Below are 9,214 nucleotides of genomic sequence, written 5' to 3' on the forward strand. Positions count from 1 at the left end.
CGCCACTCCTAACACTGAACCCGTACAGCAGCTCAGGACTCCTGACTCGCCGTATCGGCTAAAGCTAATCGCTCATCAGTCCACCGCCACTCCTAACACTGAACCCGTACAGCAGCTCAGGACTCCTGACTCGCCGTATCGGCTAAAGCTAATCGTTCATCGGTCCACCGCCGCTCCTAACACTGAACCCGTACAGCAGCTCAGGGCTCCTGACTCGCCGTATCGGCTAAAGCTAATCGTTCACAGTCCACCGCCGCTCCTAACACTGAACCCGTACAGCAGCTCAGGGCTCCTGACTCGCCGTATCGGCTAAAGCTAATCGTTCATCGGTCCACCGCCGCTCCTAACACTGAACCCGTACAGCAGCTCAGGACTCCTGACTCGCCGTATCGGCTAAAGCTAATCGTTCATCGGTCCACCGCCGCTCCTAACACTGAACCCGTACAGCAGCTCAGGGCTCCTGACTCGCCGTATCGGCTAAAGCTAATCGTTCATCAGTCCATCGCCGCTCCTAACACTGAACCCGTACAGCAGCTCAGGACTCCTGACTCGCCGTATCGGCTAAAGCTAATCGCTCATCAGTCCACCGCCACTCCTAACACTGAACCCGTACAGCAGCTCAGGACTCCTGTTTCGCCGTATCGGCTAAAGCTAATCGCTCATCAGTCCACCGCCACTCCTAACACTGAACCCGTACAGCAGCTCAGGGCTCCTGACTCGCCGTATCGGCTAAAGCTAATCGTTCATCGGTCCACCGCCGCTCCTAACACTGAACCCGTACAGCAGCTCAGGGCTCCTGACTCGCCGTATCGGCTAAAGCTAATCGTTCACAGTCCACCGCCGCTCCTAACACTGAACCCGTACAGCAGCTCAGGACTCCTGACTCGCCGTATCGGCTAAAGCTAATCGCTCATCAGTCCACCGCCACTCCTAACACTGAACCCGTAGAGCAGCTCAGGGCTCCTGACTCGCCGTATCAGCTAAAGCTAATCGTTCATCGGTCCACCGCCGCTCCTAACACTGTACCCGTACAGCAGCTCAGGGCTCCTGACTCGCCGTATCGGCTAAAGCTAATCGTTCACAGTCCACCGCCGCTCCTAACACTGAACCCGTACAGCAGCTCAGGACTCCTGACTCGCCGTATCGGCTAAAGCTAATCGTTCATCGGTCCACCGCCGCTCCTAACACTGAACCCGTACAGCAGCTCAGGGCTCCTGACTCGCCGTATCGGCTAAAGCTAATCGTTCACAGTCCACCGCCGCTCCTAACACTGAACCCGTACAGCAGCTCAGGGCTCCTGACTCGCCGTATCGGCTAAAGCTAATCGTTCATCGGTCCACCGCCGCTCCTAACACTGAACCCGTACAGCAGCTCAGGGCTCCTGACTCGCCGTATCGGCTAAAGCTAATCGTTCACAGTCCACCGCCGCTCCTAACACTGAACCCGTACAGCAGCTCAGGACTCCTGACTCGCCGTATCGGCTAAAGCTAATCGTTCACAGTCCACCGCCGCTCCTAACACTGAACCCGTACAGCAGCTCAGGACTCCTGACTCGCCGTATCGGCTAAAGCTAATCGTTCATCGGTCCACCGCCGCTCCTAACACTGAACCCGTACAGCAGCTCAGGGCTCCTGACTCGCCGTATCGGCTAAAGCTAATCGTTCATCAGTCCACCGCCGCTCCTAACACTGAACCCGTACAGCAGCTCAGGACTCCTGACTCGCCGTATCAGCTAAAGCTAATCGTTCATCAGTCCACAGCCGCTCCTAACACTGAACCCGTACAGCAGCTCAGGACTCCTGACTCGCCCTATCAGCTAAAGCTAATCGTTCATCAGTCCACCGCCGCTCCTAACACTGAACCCGTACAGCAGCTCAGGACTCCTGACTCGCCGTATCGGCTAAAGCTAATCGTTCATCAGTCCACCGCCGCTCCTAACACTGAACCCGTACAGCAGCTCAGGACTCCTGACTCGCCGTATCGGCTAAAGCTAATCGTTCATCAGTCCACCGCCGCTCCTAACACTGAACCCGTACAGCAGCTCAGGACTCCTGACTCGCCCTATCAGCTAAAGCTAATCGTTCATCAGTCCACCGCCGCTCCTAACACTGAACCCGTACAGCAGCTCAGGACTCCTGACTCGCCCTATCAGCTAAAGCTAATCGTTCATCAGTCCACCGCCGCTCCTAACACTAGGGGAGTAACTGCGGCTTTACCCTGGAACTACTAACCTAAAGTCAGATCTAAGCTCGGGTTAATCTTATCCTAGGATATCTTGTTCCATTGTCTCCAGTTATTCTCAACTCATTATTGGATAGTCAGATTTTGAGAATTTACATTATACACTGGTAAACTTAAGCTAAGGTTCTAATTTGCATATTTGGTACATACTCAATTAGAAAAGTATCGTCATTTAAATGTAAAAAAAAATATGTGAACATATTCTGATCTAGAGATATCAATGCTAGAGTAACATCTTTCCAAAATGACTTGAGTATAAACATTTAAATTAAAATTTATTTGATTTTGAGAAATGGCTTATACATTTTTTTTTAATGTGTTAAAAATGCAATAAAATAAATATTTAAAAAATGCTTTTCATGGCCAGTCTCCTCGATCCATTGAGCAAGTAAACTGTGATGAAATAAAGGAAGCGCTGGAGGAATATGTGGTAATCTCAGTCTACACAACAGGACAACTACACTAAAGCACGCCAACTAAAATGAAAGTAATTAAACCCACGATCTGGATTAAAACGCTGCCAGCCATCAGTGGCAGAAAATGCACGTATCAGTGACCTGTAATCCGGCTGGTGTTCTCAGAGCCGATGGGATTACAGGACTCCATGCGACGCGTTAATAGTTTAAGTATGTTAAAAACCCAGGATGAGGTCACATGATCGATCTCAGCAGCTCAGCACGGATCAATACAAGCGGTTTAACATGGCACAGAAACACACTCTCTTTAAGAGCCGTCCTGAAGCATCACAGAAAACAGCGAGAGTGAGTCTGTGCAGGTTGGCCCAACGCTGGAGGACTTCTGCCAAACTGCTGAAACGGACGGTTTTATGAAAGCAAAGCTCAACCGTAATGCTGACACTGAAAGCAATAAAGGTTGTGATGAATCTGCAGGCTTCAATAAAACGATCACAGTCGAGAAGTGTTGCATGACATTTACACTAGCATTGCATAACTGCTCACGGCGAGTTCGACGGCGTACTGCCTGTCAGTTATTACACACTCACAAGTTTATATCCTTCTAAGTTTATAAATATGTAGTAATAATAATAATTTGTTAAATTTATATAGCACTTTTACTGGGTCCTCAAAGCACTTCACATGTGGAAGGGGGAATCTCCTCAACCACCACCAGTGTGCAGCTCCACCCGGATGATGCCACGGCGGCCATATTGGGCCAGAACGCCCACCGCACACCAGCTTACTGGTGGAGAGGAGACAGTGATGAAGCCAATCAGTATATGGGGATGATTAGGAGGACGTGACGGACGGAGGCCAAGGGGCAAGTTTGGCCAGGATGCCGGGGTTACACCCCTACTCTTTTTCGAAGGATGTCCTGAGAGTTTTGAAGGATCTGAAGGACGGTGCTCTATGACAGTATAGGGGATTATCACGCTTCCGGGTTTCATGGGCGGGATTTGTCAACTCTGTGCACGTCCACTTCCAACGCAGTTCAACAATGCCTGAGACGAAGGCTATTTATGTCGCTACTCTGTTCCACTTTGTAAATCTAACCAACAAAGCCAACCCTACTTAAGTTTTCATGGAAGTGGATTAAAGGCACTCTATGCAAGATCTATACCTTAATATAACAGCTTCAAAGTCGTTTTGGTGGTTAACAAAGTCATAGTAGGGCGAATCATCCTGGTAGGAAAGCTTGGGGGGGACGCCGCCGGAAAAACCAGCCATGCAAGTTTGAGAGTGGCGCCCCTGACACAGCGCGTGAGAATCACGAAATGGTTTACGGCAACGACGTCACACGCATCAACAACATCATACTGTATGAAGCTACTTTCGAAACAGGGAAAGAGAATCGGACCGTGCTAGAAACCGGACAAGAGTCCACTCGGTCGGGCTTTCACTCGTTGGCGCGAGCTTAAAAGCTGCACTGGATTGTAACTGCGATGCTGACCTGGCGATCTTGTTGATGGACTTGTAAGTAAATCTCTTATTTATAAACTTGTTTGTATTTGTATACTAGTTGTTTCTATATTGTATGTTGCTGCACTGGCTTGTGGTATGTAATTTTTTACGGTGCTGTTCATTCATCCGTTGTTGATAATAAGACCAGTTCAATAATCCTCACATGTCTATAGCTTTCGATTATCAGAGCTTTAAGCAGACTTCCTAAAAACAGTCGTTTCTCTTAGTCTTGTTGTTTTTTCCGTTATGTTTTATTGCCGAGCTTGCCACAAGAGCTAGTTTGCCAGCTGAACTCAGGTGTTGTGATGTGTATTTATCACGTATCTTTAGTCCTGTGTCTGGTTCGGATTTCTTATGACGTGTGTAAGTTACTGTTATATCAAGTTTATCTGACTAACAGTACACTTCCCGACTGTAACTTCAAATTGTGTTGATTATGAATCAATCAAATCTTGACGCTGTTGATGTTGATTCTTGCGATTACCATGAGGACATAGTCAATATCTCACATAATTATTAGGACATATATAAGCCTAGAGGTTGTAAATAATTGAACACAATTTGCTATTATGATAAATTGTAATCATGTCTAAATCATAACGTCCAATGTTATGAAATAATGCGACGTACATTTAACTTGATTGATGTCATCTGACATTTTGTAATTTTAACATTACAATCAAAAAACATGAATGAAATTATACAGTAGCCTATACACTATAGGCTATTTACTTCTGATTTTGCAGAAATCATGTAAAAACGCTATAAGCCAGCAAACGCGATAGGCAACTTTATTATTAAAAAGCAGTCTAGCACTTGACAGTAGTTCAGTAGATATGCAGTAACAGGGGAATAACGGTTATTTACGACAGTGCAAGTACACCACAGCGGCTCTAGAGGTCACTGTTTTAAAAAAAAAACCAGAGAGTGCATAGTGTGCCTTTAAAACTTTAAAATAAAACAAGGTAGCATGTTTGTTTGCAGCCGGCACTTTAGTGAATCAGACTAATTTACCAGGGATGCCGTATAAATAAACTTAGTGTAGTCCTTCATCAGTTCGCCAGCGAGATCGGTGATTAAACGGAAGTAGCAGTGCACAGATCACTGAATCCGGAAGTCCTGCGTATCAGCGTAATAATCCCCTATAGTGTCCCCATTACTACACTGGGGCGTTTGGACCCACACAGACCACTAAAACCTCTCCCAGCAGCAGCAACCTGGTTCTCTCAGGACGTCTCCCATCCAGGTACTGGCCAGACTCAGGCCAGCTTAGCTTCAGTGGGCACCAGTCTTGGGCTACAGGGTGATATAGCAGCTGGCAACTTTCAGTTTCCACTTTTAGTACTTTCAGTTTCAGTGACACACACAACATGATCAACATGGTGTAGCGGAAAATGTTACGCAACTGAAATTGTGCAAAAGTACTACAACTATTACACTTTAATTTTTTGCTTGCACTTCTGCAATAATCTGTCTTCTTTTAAGAGACACCAACCTCAGGTCTGCATTCATTACTTACTAAAGTTCAGATCTGTGTTTAAAAGAGTAGAGAGTAGCAAACAGGTTAGGAGTAGACAGTGTTTAACGGGTTAAGAGTAGACAGTGTGTAACGGGTTAAGAGTAGACAGTGTGTAACGGGTTAAGAGTAGACAGTGTGTAACGGGTTAAGAGTAGACAGTAGCGAACGGGTTAAGAGTAGACAGTGTGTAACGGTTTAAGAGTAGACAGTAGCGAACGGGTTAAGAGTAGACAGTGTTTAACGGGTTAAGAGTAGACAGTGTTTAACGGTTTAAGAGTAGACAGTGTTTAACGGTTTAAGAGTAGACAGTAGCGAACGGTTTAAGAGTAGACAGTGTGTAACGGGTTAAGAGTAGACAGTAGCGAACGGGTTAAGAGTAGACAGTGTGTAACGGTTTAAGAGTAGACAGTAGCGAACGGGTTAAGAGTAGACAGTGTTTAACGGGTTAAGAGTAGACAGTGTTTAACGGTTTAAGAGTAGACAGTGTTTAACGGTTTAAGAGTAGACAGTAGCGAACGGGTTAAGAGTAGACAGTGTTTAACGGTTTAAGAGTAGACAGTGTTTAACGGTTTAAGAGTAGACAGTGTGTAACGGGTTAAGAGTAGACAGTGTTTAACGGTTTAAGAGTAGACAGTGTGTAACGGGTTAAGAGTAGACAGTGTTTAACGGTTTAAGAGTAGACAGTGTTTAACGGGTTAAAAGTAGACAGTGTTTAACGGTTTAAGAGTAGACAGTGTGTAACGGGTTAAGAGTAGACAGTGTTTAACGGTTTAAGAGTAGACAGTGTTTAACGGTTTAAGAGTAGACAGTGTTTAACGGTTTAAGAGTAGACAGTGTTTAACGGTTTAAGAGTAGACAGTGTGTAACGGTTTAAGAGTAGACAGTGTGAAACGGGTTAAGAGTAGACAGTGTTTAACGGTTTAAGAGTAGACAGTGTTTAACGGTTTAAGAGTAGACAGTGTTTAACGGTTTAAGAGTAGACAGTGTGTAACGGTTTAAGAGTAGACAGTGTTTAACGGTTTAAGAGTAGACAGTGTTTAACGGTTTAAGAGTAGACAGTGTTTAACGGTTTAAGAGTAGACAGTGTGTAACGGGTTAAGAGTAGACAGTGTTTAACGGTTTAAGAGTAGACAGTGTGTAACGGGTTAAGAGTAGACAGTGTTTAACGGTTTAAGAGTAGACAGTGTTTAACGGGTTAAGAGTAGACACATGATGCTTCTATTATAAAAATAAAACATTACTCTAACTATGATCAACCTTACAAACCATTGTTACTGTCAAAATAATACCATACTTTACCATTCATCGTGCAATGGTCAACACAGAAATGACAGACAGATGGTAAAAGCGCTTTATATTCTCGAGGGTTTGATGGTTTACTGTGGTATTTACAGTAAACGCTCTCAGCCTGTCAGGCGTCAGTGGCCCGATGGCGCGGTGAATGCAGTGCCGGAGAATGAGCAGTATGAGTGTGTTTTACCTGGATCTGGTGTCAGAAGCGGCTCGGTTCCGTCCCTCTGCCCTCCGCCCTCCTCTATTCGAGTCTGATTTAACTCAATGATCCAGAATTGAAGCCCAAACTGGCCGATCGCGCTTCCCTCAGTGAGAAACCCAGGACGCCGCCATCTTCCTTCTGCCACCAGCAGGGCAGTGCGCATGCGCACGACTGCACTCTCACGCGTGTGTCAGCTGACGGGCTTGACAGGAAGTAGAGATTCTAGATCTGCAGTCTCTCTACACACTGATCAGAGTGACATTAACATGCTACTGTAAAGGTGAAAGTGTTTAAAATATATACAACATATTATATAAAATTTTAAAATATTTAGTTTTTAAGCAAGATGTATTTTATTTATTTATTTTTATAATTTTTTAATTATTATTTATTTATTTATTTATTGAAACTATCATTTCTTTTAATTACTTATAGTCACTATTAGTTAATTATTTAGTTATTTGCTTTTATAAAATAAAATGTATTGTACTTGTAATTGTTATAAATTAATTGTAAATCCAATTGTAGTTTTTTTTAATCATTTTTATTTACTAATTTTAAATCATTTTTCTTTTAAAATATTTTGTATTTATTTAGTTATTAATTGTTTATAAAAAATATTAACATTAATTAATTTTGTAATTGTAATCAAATTAAGTTAGTTTAGCCCGGGCCGTCTGAGAGAAACCGAGTGACTCTAAACCTTAATTTGTTCATTTACATTTTTCATTTGCAAGCTTTTTATTAAATGTCCTGATAATCTACTGATCTTCTTCTCCTCTCATAACGGGTTCAACATAAATTCGAATTCATTTCCATTACCATTTCAATAATAAAATACATGATAAAAAATAGTGATTTAATTGCAGTTAATGAAATAAATTATTGAATAAACAATTGAATCCATTCTGGCTTGTGTTGTCTGGTGATGAGGATAGGTGAGCGTGAGCCGCTTCTGATGGTCGAAAATTTTTGTCTGTATTTGTTGCTGTTTGTGTTCGACACAGTTTCAGTGTAAAAAATTCAAAGAAGTGCATGAGAAAATGCTGAAGGGTTTAATGGGATTGTGAATCAGCGGTTCAGGGGCCACGATTGGGAACAAACTCAGGGTCACGGGGTCAGTTTCCGGTTGACAAAGCCAAACCAATCCAACCTCTGTTGGTCCCATGATGCTGATCATCAACTTTATCATCAGGCTTTATCCTGAGTGTAGGAGTTCAGCTGTGACATCAGGCACCAACAGCCAATCACACGCTGAGAACTAGGAGTTCAGTGATTGAAAAATAGTGATTTAATTGCAGTTAATGAAATAAATTATTGAATAATAATTCAATATTGAATAATAAATAAAATATAAATATAAAATGTATTGTATAATATTGAATATTCAATATTCTTCCCCAATATTGAATAATAATTCAAACATCAGCTGTGACATCAGGCGCCAACAGCCAATCACACGCTGAGAACGAGGAAATTCACGTCTCTCTCTCTGCAGAATATTACCAGATTGGAAAATATTAGGAATTTAAACAATAGTTTATACATTTGATAAAGGTAAATTTAACATTTAAAATTGTACATGTGTGATCGATTAAGGGTACAATAATTACAGACGTAAATAATATCTAAATCAAACAAAAATATTCCTAAAAGCCGGAAGCTTTTGTTTTTAAAACTCATTTGTTATGTGTGACCAAATGAGTGGTGACTTTATCGCATCAGACATGTGACACTTTCCTCACAGCTGATTGGTCCAAGTTGGGTTGGCAGTTCTGGAGGGTCACCTGACCCGGGCCAGGGTAGCCGTGGAGCGTCAGTTACTATGGCGATGAACACTGCTAAAAGCCAAACCACTTTCATGGTTCCTAAAACCCAGGATTGGCACAAACTAAACTGAAACACATCGGGCTGTCCACCTAAGCCGGCTTCATGGACCCAAGTGTGTTTAAACCCGTCAAACTGGTGCCGGAAGAGCCAGGACTCTCCATATCCTCACAGAAGCTGCACTGAAACAACAACCACAGGTTCGGCTGTGGG

The 9,214-nt window shown here is 43.4% G+C and overlaps 1 protein-coding gene across 4 annotated transcripts in view; it reads right to left on the reverse strand.

Annotated features, from left to right (window-relative positions):
• Positions 1–7,363, reverse strand: part of dnajc13 (dnaJ homolog subfamily C member 13) — a 61,911-nt gene extending 54,548 nt beyond the window's left edge. For all 4 annotated transcript variants that reach the window (XM_039666388.2, XM_039666387.2, XM_039666386.2 and 1 more), the window contains exon 1: positions 7,160–7,363. The gene's annotated coding sequence lies outside the window, so the exon portion shown is untranslated. The remainder of the gene's footprint in view (positions 1–7,159) is intronic.
• Positions 7,364–9,214: the final 1,851 nt, after the last annotated feature.

Source organism: Pimephales promelas, chromosome 22 (genome assembly GCF_988280905.1).
Source record: "Pimephales promelas chromosome 22, fPimPro1.hap1.1, whole genome shotgun sequence".
Lineage (NCBI taxonomy): Eukaryota > Metazoa > Chordata > Actinopteri > Cypriniformes > Leuciscidae > Pimephales > Pimephales promelas.